Source organism: Spermophilus citellus (genome assembly GCF_964194105.1).
Source record: "Spermophilus citellus genome assembly, chromosome: 5".
In the NCBI taxonomy this organism is placed as follows: Eukaryota; Metazoa; Chordata; class Mammalia; order Rodentia; family Sciuridae; genus Spermophilus; species Spermophilus citellus.
This window is the reverse complement of record NC_138186.1, coordinates 115,315,262-115,334,239: the sequence shown is the minus strand read 5'-3', so window position 1 is coordinate 115,334,239 and position 18,978 is coordinate 115,315,262. Positions and strand designations below refer to the sequence as shown.

General features: G+C 42.8%; 1 protein-coding gene across 3 annotated transcripts in view; it reads right to left on the bottom strand.

Moving 5' to 3' along the window:
* Window positions 1-1,456: 1,456 nt before the first annotated feature.
* The window catches only part of SOBP (sine oculis binding protein homolog), a 165,708-nt gene continuing 148,186 nt past the window's right edge, over window positions 1,457-18,978 (bottom strand). For 2 of the 3 annotated variants that reach the window (XM_081296553.1, XM_081296555.1), the window contains one exon: window positions 1,457-1,643. The gene's annotated coding sequence lies outside the window, so the exon portion shown is untranslated. Of the gene's footprint in view, window positions 1,644-6,625; window positions 8,595-18,978 lie in introns of those variants that run through there. The other variant, XM_081296554.1, reaches the window with a different exon arrangement.

Below are 18,978 nucleotides of genomic sequence, written 5' to 3'. Positions count from 1 at the left end.
CGAGCTCGCTCGCCAGGTATGTCCCCCAAGCTCTCACGGCTCTAATAAATAAGGAGCACCTGTAAAACAGTAGCTTGACTTGTTAAGTGACTGTACAAAGGAGAATATAGAAATACAGTATGTACACCGCATCCGTGGCCCGGGGTGCCGCATGGCCAGGTGAGCCAGCCCGGCCTTGTCTACCGGTAACCCACCACCCCCCCTACTGCAGCTCAGTGGCCTGGTGGGGCGGGGCACCCAGACCCCTGCAGAGGGAACAATTGCTTTTATTGGAGTTAGTAAACAGATACACTGAATCACAAGGTGATTTGATTTTTTTTTTTTAGTTTTCTTCTTTTTTTGATTTTTTTCCTTAATTTTTTCTTTTTTTTTTTTTGTACTCATCAGAATGGGGTACTCCACGACTGTCTCACCAACTCAGTGCCAGTACACATGCTCTAGAGGACTTCTGGACTCGCAGCTACAACTGTACAAGTGCACACAAGTAAATCTACCCTGTTATCCTCCACCCACGGACTGAGGATCCCATTGCACGTTTCTCTTAACCGTGACAGGAGAAAGCAAACAGTGAAACAGAATCATGGGCGATCTTTCTCACTTTCCCTCTTGTTTTCATTGGTTCGTCCATGCCATTCTAATTATCATGAAAGGGCTCTGCGTATAGGGAGATTGTCTCACTGACTTCCTGGATCACCAAAAACCATCAGGGTTGAAATTTCATCCGAGTCTTTCGTGACGCCCAGCAAATATTCCCCCCTCGGATTATTTTACACCTTGAGGGCATTTTGGTCTTCAGTTCAACACTCTTGCTCTGTTCCCAAATGGGGCGCTATTTAGGGGAATTTCAAGAGAAAGCTGAGAAGAATAAACATTTACCGAGTTCTCTTGGCATTCAGTCTCTGAAAAAACCACAGTATAAACTATCCATGCTGCTTCTTACATCTGTCAAATCGAAAATTAAAAGCCATAAAAGTGTAACACTGAAAATATGGCATCAAAAAGGATAAAGGTGGCCTTTGTAAAAATAACAAGAAAAGTATATTAGCCAATAAAATATTCTAACTCTTCATTAAAAGTGCATCCTGGGCCGGACAGAGATGACTCTGAAGCTTTGGGACTCCAGTGCCATCCCTCTCCGCCATCAAAACGTGAACAGTATAGGTCCAAAACCATACAATGCAAATCACAATTCTTAGTGTAGCAGCAAAACCACAGCAGTTTTTAAAAAGATTTTAAAAAGATTTTTTTTTTTCCAATCCGTATCATCTTCCAGCCTCCGCCGCTGAGCCTTGAAGATGGGGCGGGGAGAATACCTACATTGGTCCTTGTGGCTTGTTGGTGTTTTGTTTTGTTTTTTTAAAACCAGGGGGCGAAATCCCTAAGTTCCTCTGGGGAAAAGCAGAGATGGTGGCAGCAGGAAGGCTGGGCCCGCTTGGTGGGTCCAAGACGTGCTGGCTTCTCTGGGCTAGAGGCCACCAAGGGAGGGCTGCTTCCTCCGAGATGCTTAATGACAGGAAGCGGCTTTATTTGCTTGAGTTTTAGCCAGAGGGGGTGGTGAGCTGACCAGCTGGTGTCATTGGATGGCGTGACATGGTTTGCTCTGCGCCCTCTCTCCATGCAAGGTACCCTGGGAGTGATCGTTCCTGGGAAAAGAGGAGAAGGGGCCATCAGAATGCACTGGACCAAATCCCCACCGACCCACCCTGCCCAGCTGGGGAGAACCCAGGCATGAGTCAGGAAGCAGCACCATCTGCCAGTTCAAACCTAGGATGAGCCCCCAAAACGAAGGCACAGCATGATTTCGGCATGAGTCTCATTCATGGTCTGCTCAGGGTCAGCCCTGCCAGCTTTGTGTGAGGAAATGAAACTGGAGCCCTTTTTGGAAGACCATAATGAGCACCACGCCCTCACCCGAAGACCGCAGCATCCTTTGCAACCCAGCCACTTTTACCCTCCCCGTGACTGCCTGCTTAACCCACAGGAGGTCTTTGGAGTCATCCAAGGTCATTCCAAATCGAGGCAAGGTCACTAGGGAACCCTGGAGCTCCAGACCTCGCCCTTGTACTCCATGGGTCAGCTCTGGAGTTTGCAGAAGGAAGGTCCAGAGATTCGTTCTTTAGCCAATGACGTTACCTTGAACACATGGATTTCTCATCAGGAGTTTCCTACAGAGGCAACTGAGATGGGAGAGAGGGTTGCCCCTCTCTCTTTGAGGGTATTGCCTGTAAAGGTGAGGTGTTCACATTCCTTCAGACCCAAAATTAAAAGGAACAAAGGACTGGAAGACAATAAACCACCCACCGGGGGCCTTGGGACCTGGGATCCTAGTGCAGGGACTCTAAATGCGATTTTTCACCAGGTTCCATCCCCACATTTACCACAGACATGAGGCTCTGCCTCTTCATCTCCACTGGTTTATTTCATTTGCTTTCAGTCCCTTGGTCCAAAAGACAGCCCACTGAGGACTTCAGTCACTTTCAGGAAGCAGCCACTTCCATGTCTGCCCAGGGAACTATGAAGTGCCTGAGGTCCAGGGCTGGGGCTGTCTCAGGCATGCCTGTACACTCTGCCCAGGTTCAAGAGTCTGGCCTAATGCCTTTGTGCCAAATGAATGAGAGTCAAGCAGTTGTCTTCCTCTTAATAAATGGGGACATCAGAAATATAAAAGGGCAAAAGTTGGTTAATGTGCGGTGGTGACAGAGGACTTGTAAATATCTTTACAACTATTGAGATTATTCTCAGAACAACGAACAGATAATTTCAGAGAGGTGTTGAATTTAGTACTTGAAAGGACCCCAGACATAACATACAAGAATTTCCTCGTTTTATGGCAGCCACAGAGAAACCTGGAAACTTGCTCAGGGTGCTTGCAACATGAATTGAGCACTAGAGTGAGGAGGTCAAATGTCCACTGGGAGAACTAAGTAGAAGCTTGTGCTTTGAACCCTGCTATCCAAATCCTGGTGTTAATGGCAATGATAAAAATCATCAGCCAAAAACAAGGTTTGAAAAACTCAATGTGCACGACAGGAAATGCCTGAGTTCCCCAAATCACATTAAATCACCAGATCTGTGAGCATTTAATATGTATATTAAATAACCAAAGTGAAAATGCAAAACACCACAAATATGCAATGGGGGTGGAATTACAAGGCCATGGAAACCTTTTCATTTGGCATGGTCAGATTTGGAAATGGGGATATTTATCTCTGAATAAAAAGCTCACATTACCCCCCTCCACACATACACATGCTTTCTTTTTCTTTTGAGAATTAGATACAATGGAGAGGAGGAATATAAAAACAAAAAAGATTGCAGGGCAGAGTAGCCCATGTCTATAATTCCAGCTATAGGAGGCTGAGGCAGGAGGATTGCATGTTCGAAGTCAGCCTCAGCAACTTAGTGAGAACCTGTCTCAAAATAAAGTCTAAAAAAGGGCTGGGGATGTAGCTCATATGGATCATAAGGCAGAATGCTCCTGGTTTCAATCCCTAGTGTCCCTCACCACACAAACCATCAAGAATCACTATCAAGCTGAACATGGTAGCACATGACTGTAATTCCAGCTACTCAGGAGGCTGAGGCAGGAGGATCAAGAGTTCAAAGCCAGCCTTAGCAAAACTGAGGGCCTAAGCAACTTAGCAAGACACTGTCTCTGAGTAAAATACAAAAAAGGGCTGAGGGTGTGGCTCAGTGGTTAAGTGCCCTTCTGTTCAATCCCTGGTACCTAAAAAGAAAAGAACTAAAGGGGAGGCCACAAAATATTGGGAAAGAGCTGTGGAAATGACAAGTGGGTCCAAAAACACAGGGATAACTTCATCTGGGGACAGTTCTTTTGCATTTATTGAGCAGCCTGGAAGTTGCTGTGGAAGGAGGAAAACGATCTCCACCTCTGGGCCTGGGACCAAAAGTGACTGAATCTTGGAATCTGAGGGAACCTCTGAATTCCTTAAAAAGGAAAAGAGAAAAAGAAGTGTTCAATATTTCCTCCAGTGACTGGGAAACACCACCATTTTTAATTGCTTAGGAATGCTGCAACTGCTTTTTCAATGATGTAGCTTTTTCTTTAATGTAATCACCCCAAAAGAAAAAAAAAAGGAATCTCTCTCAACTAAGTTTCTTTGTATTCAAATCACCTTTGGACAAAGACCAAACATGCCCAGCATACTAGGAGAAAATTTTCAGGCTTTCATAAGAGAGTGAGAAAACGGGATTATAATGAGAGCCATTCTGGAACCTTAACTACAGCGTTTGCCATCCCAAACACTATAATAATCATTATTATTCTCTGGTATCTATTATTGTCTGGTAAATAATATGTGTTTTCCCGCAAAGTTCTAAAGGGTGCAGCTGCACTGCACTCTATTTTTTGCAGCCCAGCTCTGAAACCTCCCTACACCAAGCTGATTTGAAGAGAAGAGCAAAGTGGACCATTTCTGCCTTACATTCCCTCTCACCTCATTCTTGCACGCCTGGGACACCCCCAGAGGCCAGTTGGTGGCAGTACAAGCCCCTTTCTGCTGGTAACATTTGAGGAGGGGGTGGTCCTGAAGTCAGTTTCCATGGCTCTGGGTCTGGCTCCAGCTCTGCCCGCCTCATTGGGCAAATAGAGCTCTGGAATCACCTTCAATTAAGAACCAAGTGTGGGCTTCACTCTCCTCTATTTATTGGTACTGGCCAGCAAGGTAGGGAACCCAACAGAGATGGGAGGGAGCAAGCTCAGATTTTTAAAAAGTGGCCAGAGCCTGGAGTCCTTGCCACATGGAGGGATCCAGTGGAAAATCAGTCCTCTCTAAGTTTCTTCATCTGTGCAAAAGGGGAAATTACAACAATAAGGGAGACAGAGACCCAAATGATAGTCCAGCATTGTCCTCTTTAGCTGGGTGGCCTTGGGCCTGTTCCTTTCCCACTTCTTCCTATTCCTAAGCCTTGACTCCTTCCTCTGTGACACTGGGGCCTGGGTGGCACTTTATATCTTCCATCTCTTCTATGCTGTGATTGTGGGATCTTTGGACAAAAGCTGGTATCAAATATATAGTATTAAAACTTGAGAAGCTAGAAATTAACCTATTGCTAGTATATAAGGAAGCCTACTAATTTTGTGGACCTTTAAGTCCAAAATTTTAGTCTCCTTTGTCCTAATGTCACAGGTGTGAACATTCCTGTGTGTGTGCACAGGCACACAGGTACACATGTACACACACATACACACACACACATATCTGTGGTAGAGATTTTTGGAATGCCTTTGAATGCAAGGGGTTCTGGGAATGTGACCATGCTTCTACCTCACCTCTGGATTTCCCCCTGAATTAGGGGTTTTGTCTGAAGGCAGGATAACTTGGCCCTGTTATATAGGGATTCCACACACACACAACCACATACAAACAGGCTCATCTCTAGCACCACGTATGCACCACGTATGAAGGCTGATACCACCATGTATGGTCTCGATTGGGTACAGATGGCCAGTTATCTTCAGAATGCCAGGTCTGCCTGTCACCTTTGGCTAGAAGAATGAAACATCCTCTCTCGGAATCATAAGTGCACAATGAGAGTGCTGAGTAATTCTCTGTCCACCTGGAAAGTCAATTTCCCATTTCATGAGGGAAGCATTGCTAAGAATGTGATTTAGTTACTCATCCTCCTTCATCACACAGAAATTTCCAGAGAACTATAAAGATAAAAAATGGGTCTGAAAACTATAGTTTTTTTTTCAATGTTAATACTGTCAAAATATGGACATTCTCCCCTGTACACCTTTGACCTTTATACCTTGAGGCTTATGTTGTTGCGTTTCACAGTTTCCAGGAAGCCAGTCCCCAAAGTAAATGTGTATCCAGAGAAAAATATCTATCTCATTCTACAACCCAACATTTCCAAGCCAGCCTTTCAGTGGCATGAGATTCCACCACAACCCGGAAGCCTGCCTCTATTAATCTAAATCATTTTTCAAGCTCTCACTCTTATTTCCTTCCTTAAATACCTTTGTCATACATTTGTCCTGTCTTACTCAGTTAAAAGGCAAGTTCTCCCATATTCATCCCCAGGAGTCTTCAACCCTGTGGCACCAGCTCACAAATGTGTAAGAAATGCCTGCTGCCAAGCCCGCTTGCCTTTGTCCGATTACCCAGGCCCTAGCAGACAGCCACTCACTTGGGCACTGCTGCCCATCACTTATCACAGTTAAATACAGCCATTACGTGCTGGCCGCGGCAACGCTGTTTATCTGGGACAATAACGAGTCCCTGAGGACTGGACTGCTCTCAGGTAGCTGCAGCTATTCTGGGGCACTCACAGGGTAGTGCCCTGTGGTCAATGAACAGAGCCGCCTGCACCCGCTGATAAACTCTGAGTGCGATGCCAGATAGTGGTCTCCACACTGAGCCCATCCTAGAAGAGATATTATGGCTTGGCAAGGTTTTGCTCAAAAGTGGTTTCCTTCCTCCCCTGTTGACTATGGCTTCATGAAGAGTTTGAAATGGTTTTTACCAGAATGGAAACTTTATTTTTGAAGCAGATGGCATCTCTTTTCTTAGAACTCATTAATTGATTAAAATAATTGGAAAATAGCCTTTCTTTCAAGGGTGATTGTGACAGGGAATAACCCAGGGTAAGGAGAGCATGTGGTGACCACGGTTGGACTTCAACTCAGCTCAGTGCTGGGCTGTGGTCTGAATCCCAGGCACCCTGTGCCTTTTAAAATCAAAAGCTCACATACATTTAAGACCACATATAAGGTCTTAAAAATAAGGTTTTAATTTTTTTAATGATTTGCTCCATTATTCTTTAGTCAATAAAAGTCAGAAACATTTAAGACTCATTCCTGGGAAAACCCCATTTTTATTTGGTTTAGAAAGGAAAATTTTATTTTCTTTGCAGGTTCTATAAGTTAAATGAGGAGAGAAGTCTGTTTGTCCCTCCAAGTGGTCATTGCTTTTTCTTACCGACCTCTGCAAGTTTCTGAGGGACAACAAACCTGGGCCGCACTCTTATGCACTCACCTGTCTTATTCTCAGGCTGGGCTCTGATCCTTTTTACCTCAACTCCATTCTGGGAGTTGACGCAAACCAAAAGACCCAGTCTCTGGCCCTTTGCTAAAAGCACTGAGGGATTTGTGACTAATGATATATGTTTTTAATTTTTACTTTTTACAAACATACTGGAGCAGGAGGCTATGTCCATACCCCACCCCCACCACACACACAAAGAAGACTTACATGATATAATGTTCTGCCAGAAATTTTGAAAAAAGAGCCCAAAGCCTTATGCCCCTGACTTTCAGGACTAAGGACTTCTTCCTATGGTTTGGGAAGCTTCAGGATCTTCAAAGAAAGGTATCAATTTTCTTTTGAGCATCTCTTTATGTCAAATACTGGACTAGGTATTTTTATGTGCTAATTTCACTGGGAAATAAGTCTCTTTTTATATTCATTTCTCTTATACACTTATTTCACAAAAATAATAATGCTCCTGAAGTATCCAATTTACAGATGAAGCACTTTGCCAGGAAGGTTAAGGAGTTTACTTGCTCAAGGTCACTATGTAAAAAGGGTGACTGCAGGACCCCAAAGGCCAGGCTCCCCTACTCAGGAAGTGCTACCCCCAGTCCATCTCTCCCCTTTATAATCATGACAGTGGTGGGAGATCACAATGTCAGAGGTATAAGTGGCCCTACACAATCTAGCTCCCTTGCTTTGCAAACAAGAACTCTGAGCAAAGTTCTTTGATTAGGAAAAAAAGATGCATTTTCATTCAAGTCCCATTCAATACACAAACTAGCTGATGAGCAAGAGATAGGGTTCTGTGACTCAGCAGGTCCCTGACCTGCTGCTTTCCTCCTCTCTCCCCCTCTGTGACTGTGACTACAGGAGCTGGTGTCACTGCTTCCCTGTTAGAGATGCTAAGTCCTAGATGAATTAAGTGACTTGTCCAAGGTGTCAGTGAAAAGGTCAGGGTCATATTCCTCCTCTGATTTCTACCACTCTACACTCTCTCAAGACTGTTTCCTTCCAAAATTCTGACTTGGACAAAAACAAAATAGTTTATTATGTTATTATGAAGGTTTAACTTGTTATCTCTCTACTTTCTGAACACAGGCATTTTAGGTGACAAAAAAGGAACACAGGAAAAAGCAGCTTCACGTGGCAAGTAGCTATCTATGGCCTGTGGATCAATAGCAGATTTTAAGATTTTAGATTAGGTTTTGAAAAGCAGTCTTTCCTATACTTTATTTATACTTCACAGCTAGCCCATCGAGAGAGAGAGAGAGAGAGAGAGAGAGAGAGAGAGAGAGAGAGAGAGAGAGCTAGCTAGCTTCATATTAGCAAAACAAACAAAAGAAAACCTGGAAAAAGTAACAACAAGAATACTGAATTTTCCTCTTAACAGCAAAGGGGATGGAGTGGGGGTGGTTAATAGTTGTTTTTCTGCTGATTTTCAGCCCCTCGAGCCCAGATGTGCAGGTGTGTCTATTTCCCCTCTGAAATCAGCTGCCTGATATGAGGAAGTCATGCAGTGGGTGGCAAAATATGACTCTGGTCCTTGGCACAGGTCGTGTAACTCAAGCAGCTTCGGTCGGATCCTGTGTCCCACTGGAAGGAAAAGCAGATGAGGATTCAGGTTCTAATCCTGGCTGTGCCACTCTGCGACCTTGAGCGATTGCTCTTTTTGTCCCAGCTCGTACTTGAAAAAGAGAAATGAGAGATTTTATGAGAATTTCTGGAATGGTTTCCCTCGCGTCTGCACTTGACCACATGGAAGTGTTTGATTCTTTTCCATTATAATCCAAGGGAAGAAGTCCTGGGCTGCACCAGGACAATTCTTAAGAATGAGCATCTCCTATGAGCGAGGTAGCTCCCGGGCATTTTAACTTAGGTTATTTAAGCAGGAGCTGATGATTCTTTGAAGTAGAGGTTATCATCTTCATTTTTCATACATAAGATATGCCCAGTGGTTTTGCATATGAACTCCAGAGTCAGTCAAATCCCAGTACTGCCATTTACTGGCCACATGACTGGGTAAAAATCTCTCACTTCTATGTGCCTTGGTCTCTTCTAAAGTGGGTTTAAAAATAGTCTCCCCTGGCATGGTTGTTGGTATGCAGCATTTGGAACATTGCCTATGTGTAGAACATATAGAACATACTTAATGAATATAAGCTGTTAAAATTATTTAATGAAACAATGCAGGCCCAGGGAGCTATAAAAATGTGCCCAAATCCTCCCATGACAGTAAGGGACACAGCCGGCTTTCATTTCCAGGCAGGTCTCACTCCAGCCCTGAGCTCTTCCCCCAGGAGATGAAGCCTTTCCAACAGAACAGTAAGTGCCATACCTAGGGCACCCACGATGAGCCACACCTCACATGTTCCCTTACCCCGTCCCTCACAGCAATCTTGTCATTACTCATGACACACATACTGAGGCTCAGAGAGCTTAAGTCACTTCCTGCCTCACCTAGTAAATGGCTCCACTGGGATTTGAACCCAAGCCAGCTCAACTCCAGGGCAGTTCTTTTCCACTAAACCACACTGCCGACACTCTTCTCTACTAGGAGCCCATTGTCACTGCATGTGGAAGCTTCCAGTCTATAGATCTGGAAATGAGAGAAGAGGACATCTTCAGGAAGTTGCCAAAACTCCTTAAAAGTAGCTGTGGACCCTGGGAGGACCTGTCTCAACTCTGAGAAAATCTCTGTAGATGTATCCTCATAATGAGCCACCTAGACCCCCCTGGGGCTCATCAGTCCAAGGACTGGGAGCTGGGCATGTCACTGTGGTCACTGCCACATCTATGTGGTCCCCATCAGGAACTCTTTTGCTTTAAGAGCTGCCCCCAACCACTGCTCAATCCTGGACATTCTTAGTTCCCCCAAACAAGACAAGGTCACAAGGCAACGTCCCACACTGCACCCTTGCCCACTGGCCTCCCCTCAGAGCTGCTGGCTGGGCAGAAGGGAGGCAGTTTCCATGACAACCTGCCTCCAGCATCCCCCAGTCGTTGGACTTGGAAATGGTCTTTTGTTGTAAGGTTTCCTTCCACTGTGAGCTGTGAAGTCTTAGGCCCATTCTGGGACAAAGAAGTTATTCCCATTGTCCTGCTACAATGGCTTTACATACTTAAAATTTAGATGTGACAGCTGATACCCCTCTGTGATAACATTCCACAATGATAACCCACCGCTGGTAATTAGCCTGTCATCAGCATGTGATGCGTAGTTTCAGTGATGCCAGTCTTTTCTCACTTTCTTTCAGTCCATGAACAGCTGCTAAAGCAATTTCCCACAGATTTCATTCTTTCACTCTTCTGCTCAAGGTCTCAGTGATGTTGCCGGAATGCATCCAGGACCAATGTCTCCACCTGTAGTCGCCCCACCTTGCTTTCCACCAGCCTCATGCTCCCCACCCTCTGTGGTCAAGCGCTCCGGCTTCAGCCTACTGCTACTGTAAGGTCATTCTAACACAGCCTGCTTTGCTGTACCTGTGTGTCTTTTGACATTCAGCTGCATCCCTCATTCCTGTACTGTGGACCCCCAGCCCATGCCACTCCTCATGTTGAGAACCCAACTGAACTCATCTGCTTTAAGGAAACACCATCAAGGTTAGCTCCATTAGCTGTCTCTCAACCAAGACTCTTCTCATTAATTTGCTCAACAAATACTTGTGTGCCCATCTGCCTGTCCTTGTGCTAGGCACTTGGTTACAAGGAGTGAACTGGACCCTGCATGAAGCCTACTGTCTGCAGTATCAGGACAGTTTGCAGGTTCTGGGTGTTGCTTCTAAAGGTGACAATGGTTGTTTTTTGTCTCTTGGTTTCTAAATAAGTCAGGGACATGTGCCACAACTCCCCCGTCCTTTTTTCTCCTTTTTTAAAAATTCTTTCTCCTCCACTCCCCACCCCACGTTTTAATAACAATGATATGAAAAAAGACAGTGTAAGATACTGTTAGTGAAAAATGGATTATATATTACCCTCTAGAGAAATTAATGAAGACTCTCTCTGAACCATAAATGAGCAAAAGGAACTACCTCCCTCTGTTTGGATGTTAGGAGTTTATTAAGCTTTATGGATTGTAATATATGAATTAAATACAAATTAAAAACTTATAAAATCCAAATGTAGAACAAAATTTTAAAAGATTTCTGTGCATAACCCACCCCAACACACACACACACACGCATGCACACACACACGCACACACTCACACATGCACACACACACACACACACACACACAAAGCTAAGACAGAGAACAAGGTGATGGGCCAGCTGATCAGTGAGAAGCATTGTCAGAATTGGGACTAGAACCCTGAACCAACAGCCCTCGTATTCATGTGCAAGTTCATAACGTTTTCCACCAATTTTTTAAAAAATAATTTTTCAATTAGTATGTGAGATTCATGTTGCTCAAACTTTGGGGAACATGAAAATAGCCATTAAGTCCCATGTTTATGATGTCATCATCATATTAAATGGGACAAATGGAGGGACCTGGGTATATTTTTGGTTTGGCAAATTCTAGAACTATTTTTTCAAACATTTGGGGTTTGGCTAAAATCAAACCTTATTTTGCCAAGCACTTTGGCCTTAATTTTTAAACCCATGTGTATTTTTAAAAGAAATTCAATCTATATGTTTCTGACTCATTTACACTTAACTCATGAAAATGCTGTTTGGGAAGAACTATTAGATGTTGAAGCAAGTTTATGAGCCCTTTTAAGCCTTCTTTTCCCCCATTTTTACCAGAAAATTATATTTTTGCTAGCCATAAAATGGTCTGTGATCAGTTTGATTTATAACCTCCAAAGTTTAAATGTATTCTGCGTTTGAAAAATATTTTCCCCCTCCTCTTTTCTATAAGTTCCCAAACGGGCTACCTACAATGAAGACAAGCTCCCATACCTTACTTTCTAAGATAGCTGAAGGTGTATTCTGAATACATTCTATCTGCCAATAAGTTGTCCCTAAGACATCTGGAGGAGAACTATATCACTTAAGTTCACATGGACCTGGATTGAGATCTAACATACTAATGGGCAGTTTACTAATTACTCTTAGAATAAGAAGAAGCAGAGGCCAGGCACCATGGCCCATGCTTGTAATCATAGTGGCTCAGGAGGCTGAAGCAGGAGGATCACAAGTGCAAAGCTAGCCTCAGCAACTTATTGAGACCCTGTCTTAAAATAATAAATAAAAGGGGCTGGGGATGTGGCTCAATGGTTAAGTGCCCCTGGGTTCAATCCCTGGTATCAAAAAAAAAAAAAAAAAAAAGAAAGAAAGAAAAGGATTGAAACTCAAAGTGGTTCAAACTAGAAAGAACACTTTACATTTTGTGTATTGGAGAATTTTTTTAATCACAGATAACCAACCCTGTTTATAACTTTTTATACATTTTAAAAATTAGCTGAATCTACTAAAAATGACATTTGAATTAGAACCAGAGAAGCAAGAACGTGCCTGCATGCTACAGCGGCTTCATCCTGCATCCTCTGGAATGATGCTCAGATACCGCTCAATTATAGTATTCTAGTGGGAGAAGGCTTTTGGATAAAGTACTTAAAAATGGCTTATAAATATTTAAAGTATAAGCATCTAACAAATCATAATGACAAAGTTTTACATTTAACCACATGTGCTCCAATATCTTGAAATTACTCTAAATATGGGTTTAAAATATCAAAAGGGCTTGTTGATGGGATGCAGAACTTCATAGGGAAACTTAAACCTGATCATTCTTGCTCCCACAACACCCAATCTGCACAATTTTTAAAGTGTGCGTGTGTAGATTTCTTTAGAAAAAGATCATGTTACAGTCTGAATTTCCAAAACAAGAGTGGAAGGATGAAATATAGGGTTTCCCCTTCTCTCACCAAATGCAGTTTAGCCACTTTGCTTCTAGATAATTTGTTATTGTAGGTTGGCTCAAATTTAAGACAGTAACATTTTAGAAACACTTGGAGAACTAAGCCAGCTGCAAGGAGGATATCATTACAAATTGAGACACATGTGTTGTATGGGAACACCATTCATTTCCAATATCAAAACTGTGTCTAGGGAAATAAATGCAAATGAGGGAGAGATATACTTTTTAATGACATTTTGGGGACATTAGGTCAAAGTTTCATCTTAAATGAGTTCATAAAGTGTGTTTTCCCCTTCAGTTCTTTAAATACTATCAGTCACATTCTTACTTTCTTTTTTACCCAAACAAAACGTAGCTTGGCATCAAAGACAACACGCCATAGGTTCGGACTGGGAGATGAGAAGACAACCAGCACTGGGGCAGCCAAACATCCGAATGGGAATGTGACAAACACAGTGCTGTCCCCTCAGCTTTGTGGAAAGGCAGTTCTGCCCCTGGGGGTCCCTGCTCCCTATCCAGGGTTGTGTAGTAGGGCAACATGGTGCCCAGGCACAAGCATCTTTTGGCTTTGGGTGGTAACTCAGTCCTAGAAGTGGCAGAGTTAAGAGATCTCAGGGACATCTTGTCTGGTTTGCAATTTAAGAATAATTAGGAGTACACTCAGGAGCTAGTTTAAAGCACTAGAGGCCAATCCCAAGTTGTACCATTTGTTGTCTTCATCGTCATTGGCTTCTGCTCCATTTTCACTAGAACCTCTTAAATGATAAACAACAAATACACAAACAAATTTGCACGTGCTTCCCTCCCTGTTGTTGATGGCCATGTGTTCTCAATCCTGATCCTACCCTACTTTCCTCCCAAGCCCAATGCTGTGGAGCTCCACAAATCTTGAGGAGCACTATGGAGAATGTACAGCTGCCATCTGAGATGTCATTTACTCCTTTTCCTCTTGAGAATGGGATGCTATTAAATGCCACCAGTGCTGTTTATCTCCTAAAGCTAGTTTCTTTGAACAAATTCCCTTTATGCCTTTTGAAGGCATTAATAAAAAAAAAAGTCTACATATGCAGAATGCATTACCTTGACATCCACCCACATATAAAGTGTTTTGCACTTAAAATGGCAACCGAATGATACAGAAAAATTTCTGTGTGGAACATGGTGAAGGAAAATTGAATGCCCCCCCCCCCCTGCCGTGTCCCTTTGGCATGGTCTCGTTGACAGGAAAGTCTGGAAAAGGCAGGGTGACCGGGTAGAGGTAAGTGTTCCATGCTGTCTTGTGCTCTGTTCCTCAGACATTGCTGCCCCTCTGAAATGCTTGTCTGCACGAAGGTAGGTGTAAATGATTGGACCATGATGCACAGGCAGCCACTCAGTGTGACAAGGGACTGATTCATGGAACCCAGTCCTGGAGCCTATTTCAGCTCAGGTTTGGCATAGAATCTAAGCACATCCAGTCAATTCTAATTTCCTTTCTCAGGTGAGAAAGTATACTGGAGAGCTGGAGGAATAGGGAGCACTCCTAGATAGCTGTCCACAATGTCCCTGCATTTATTGACCTGCCCATTTTTTTTTTCTGACTCCAGCCATCCTGCTCTCTGGGCCTCAGTGGCAGGGTAGATGGGTTTCCCACAGAATAATGGCATCTCTCAATACTGTATAAATTTTGAAAGTCTAAGTGCCAGGGAAGCACCTAGTTTATTTCTTTTCTTGCTTCCCTTTACTTCTTTATGGTAAGTTGGAACTTTTGCATTGTGTCAATAAGGCAATCTTTTCAAGGCAAATACTACATTTTTGTAGCTGCAACTGTGGTTTTGCAACATTAGACCCATAGCAAAAATTGCCAAAAGTAAATGCTAATTTTTAAAGAAACCTTACAATTAATTAGACTTTCTCAGAGAAATGAAAAAGTCCAACTCAGATATTTCTAAATCTATGGACCTCTTCTCCCAAGAGAATGCCTCTATGATAGGCACATTAAACTGTCCACGAAATTTCAGGGGGCGCTGCTAAAGGCCATCCAGATGGACTAGTCCATGGGGCCACGAGACCAGCATTGGGGAGCTGCCACATGGACTGGAAGGTGTGAAGATCACATCCAGGACTAGTGCTGCACTTGCACCACCCTGTGTGGGTCCATCTTAAAAGTTTATGCATTAAGCACTTTTCTAGCCTCATTCTAGTTCCAGGCCTGCTGAAGATGGAAGGTTTTGACTATTTCTGAAAATAATAATAACATGGTCGCATATTATCTCAAATTCCATCAGAATCTGATTGACACGATCTCTAAAAGTCAAATTCTTGCACACTAAAATCCTCCCTTTCAAGCCCTTTGTCATGAGGGTTAACATGGACCCAGCAGCTCATTAAATGGGACATGTCTATGGCCCATCTTGACATTGTTCAACCTTAAAGCTTTCCTTTGGAAGTCTGGAATGATCACAGCAAGGACACTCTCAGGTCCTTGACAAAGACGCCCACTAACGGGTGGACATGTCACCAACCTGACCTGGTGGCTTCTCATTGACTCTTCGAAGTACCTCTACTAAAACTATAAGGCCAACTGCATTCTGACAGACAAGGCTAACCTTTAACTCAGAGACTGTCACCAATGAGCATTTCAACCATTTTATAAACTGGAACCTTAAACAGCTCAAGTTTGGAACATAATCTGAGCACATCCAGTCAATTCTAATTTCCTCTTGTCTCTTTCAGTTTTCCTTCCTTCTTCTGCTTTAAAAGTGGGCTACCATAGTATTGTTTCAAATAATAATACTATTATTGTCATATTATTATACAATAATAATACTTTTTTCTTCAACTTCAGTCTGAGAGACCAAACTGGTAAAAAGTTACTTGCTACCTCCTCCTTTTTGGCTTTCCTAATGAGATGAACCCCTCACCTTACAATAATTGGTTCTGGGATTGAGGCTGCATGACCAAATTAAGAAGTCAACATTACAGGTCCCCTCTCCAGCTCCCTCAGAGAAAATGCAGAGCTGAATCTTACTGGTGATCCCAAATCATAGAGTCAAGACCAGAGAAAAGAGTTTCATATTTTCTTTCTATATGTTTCTATGGTTCTAGAAACAAACAAATTTGGGAACCACAAAGGTGGGAAGTTGTATGGACCTGTTATTCCTGGAGAATGGAAGAGCAGGGGTAAAAGGGTTATTCCTGGAACACATTTTTTCCATTGATTATTTTACTTAAAGAGAATACTTCATTTCCCTGGAAAACTGAGGAGGGGGAACATTTTCTTTTGAATATATTCAAACATTTGCAAATGGTTACTCTGAACTCCCCAATGTACCATAAACAAGTGTAAACTATAGAAATTCAGAAAAATGTACAAATACAAACAGCTATCCCCCAAGCTCCCAGGCAAAGACAAAGAAGGGAGTATTTCATTTATAAATGGAATTCTTTGTGGATAGAATAGTTTGAGAAATGTTTATACATTGTTTTCCTTATTATTTGTGGGTATGCTTTTTTCCCCTAGCTACAGAAGCTGCAGAACTGGTATTTAGAGTCTTAAAAGTTGAAGATTAAAGGGAGTTTACAACCTATTACAATCTTCAACTAAACAATTAGTTCTGCATCTGGAGAAAAATCATTTGAAATCATTTGTAGTTGTATCAACAAATAAAAAAACATAAAGTCAGGTTCAGAATAATTTGGAAATGGGAGGGGAGGGCTGTAATTTGCAAGGAACTAACAAATATGATGATTTTATCAAAGACCACTGTAGCTGGGTTGATTTTCAGATACAGTCTGCTTTGGATCTATTTTAAATGTTTTTTTTTTTTAAATCATAATACTGTAGAGACAGGTGGACATAACAAGAAGAATGGAGAACACTGACAGGAGCTGCTGACAGACTCTCCTGTGAGAAATCATAATGAATCACCGACAGGCACAGGGGACATTGCTCACAGGCACCTCTCTCACCTACCGCATCTCAGACTGCATTCTGCTTTGGGTTTCTTAATGCTTTCACTTTGGTTTTAACTTGTCATCAAAGAGTGCCCCATCAGGGCACAAAAGCTACCCAGTTCTTTATTTAATGGATGCATTTCAATTCCCCCAACCATATGAATGGGCTGAGTTTCTGAAGACATAGAAGAAAAACAGCATTGAGTTGCGCGTGCACAGAAAAGCAGGAAGGGCCAGAGGGTATGAGTGAATTATGGCAGGGTGAGGCTGCACTGTGAGGTGATGTGGAACTACTGAGGGCAAGAGGAGGTGTGATTGAGTGGAGGAAAGATGGTTCTTCCCCTCTCTTAAATCACTTTCCTTGCCACCTCTCAGTAGCCAACAAAGCCTGAGTATTTCTGACATTAGAGAAAAACTGTAATTTCTTGGGGGATCCATTACAAAAAGAACTCTAATCTCGAGGTATTGTCTGAAATTGGCTGAAACCAGGTTAATATTTTCAGTAATGATCCTGGTCCACATGTAAGACCCTCACTTGATTCTTTATTCAGAAACATAGATCATCTAAATAGCCATCATATATTTTATGCTTTTATGAACTTTTGGTCCCATGCTACTTATAGGCTTGTGTCACTATTCTTGACCAGGTCACTTTTCAACTCACTAATGGAAGTAAAATCTTTCACCCTCCCAATCTTTCTTTAATGCTATTTGAGTGATATTAGAATGTATTTAAATGGTAATTCCCAAGGTTTTCTGACTTACTGAAGGTGGTCACTTATTTGTCACATACCTTCCCATTACTCAAAGCTTTGTCAAGCAGATGAAATTACTCTTCTGAACACATCAGGGGCATTTTCAACTGAGTTATCTGTGAGAAGGCTAAGGCTATCTGTCTTCAGACAACAGAACTCACAGATGTAAAATCAAGAAGTAATGAATAACTCGTTTATAGTAGTCTACTTATACTGGCAAAGCCATCCGTGGAAAAGGAAACCTCAAACCATGGTGTCTGAGAATCCCTTCTTACACCATCCAACAAGTCCCTTGCTCTGATTCTGTGCTTCCTAAGCAAACCTCTGGCTATGTGAGGTGCCCATGTAAATACACCAACCTAGAGACAATGGGATGGGCACACCACACCAAGGGTTACACTCCATGGTTTTATGTCCCACCAGGTTTGTTGTTGGGGCTGGAAAAATAAGAACTAAATATTATCTGAGCAATTGAGGAAATTGGTAAATAGAGGTTTGGTGGTGTTTTTATAGAAACTCCCTCAGAACAACTGAGATGGACAAAAAATTTCAGTAAGTAGAGTAAGGAAGGAACCTATTAGCCTATTCTCCTACAGTGGGGTAAAGGAAATGTAGCTCTGGAGTCAGGCAGTCTGCACTTGAATCTCATCTCTGCTTTACTACCATGACAATCATCGTTGATAAGTTCCATAACCCACCCCCCTTCCCCAGTTTATTCTTCAGTAGAATGAATGTAATTGTCTTATGGATCCAGATCCAAATATATACTACTGAGAAGCACTTCAAAGAGAGCCTGCACACACAAATGGGAGTGATTCTTCTTCCTGCCTCTCCTACGCCAGGCTCCCTGGATTTCCATCCCCACCAGATGGTAAATACCTTGGGAGCAGGCACAGCATCATCTTCACCTTTGTATCCTCCCAGGCCCTGGAAGGAGCAGTGCACGAGTGAAGTGCTCAATAAATGTTTATGTCTCTTCTCTTTTCCAAAGGCAGTTGATAAACTCAACACCATTTTGGCCTGTTTGCGGCCCACTTGCTCAGGCAACAACCTGAACTGAATACAAGTTCCCCCACTTACCAGCTGGATTTGGGCAAGATTTCTAAGCTGCAACTTCCTCTTTGGTATATGCATCCAATGCCTATTCTACCAGGATTGGTGAGAGGAGTAGATGAGGCCACATCTGGCTATGGTTGTCACACAAGCCAGTTTCTATCCCCCCTCTCTGAAATCTGTGACTCTCTTATTTTAGCAAGGCCTTCCCCTTTTCCCTAACCAAGCTTCTCACTGTCTGCAGAAGTGAACAATGCACCAGCTGAGCCACTGAGCCCCAAAGGGGGAGACAGCAAAGCTAGGATTTGGGTTTGCATTGGCGAACGCTGGTTGGTGCCAAACTGAAGGAAGAAAACAAGAAATTATGAGCT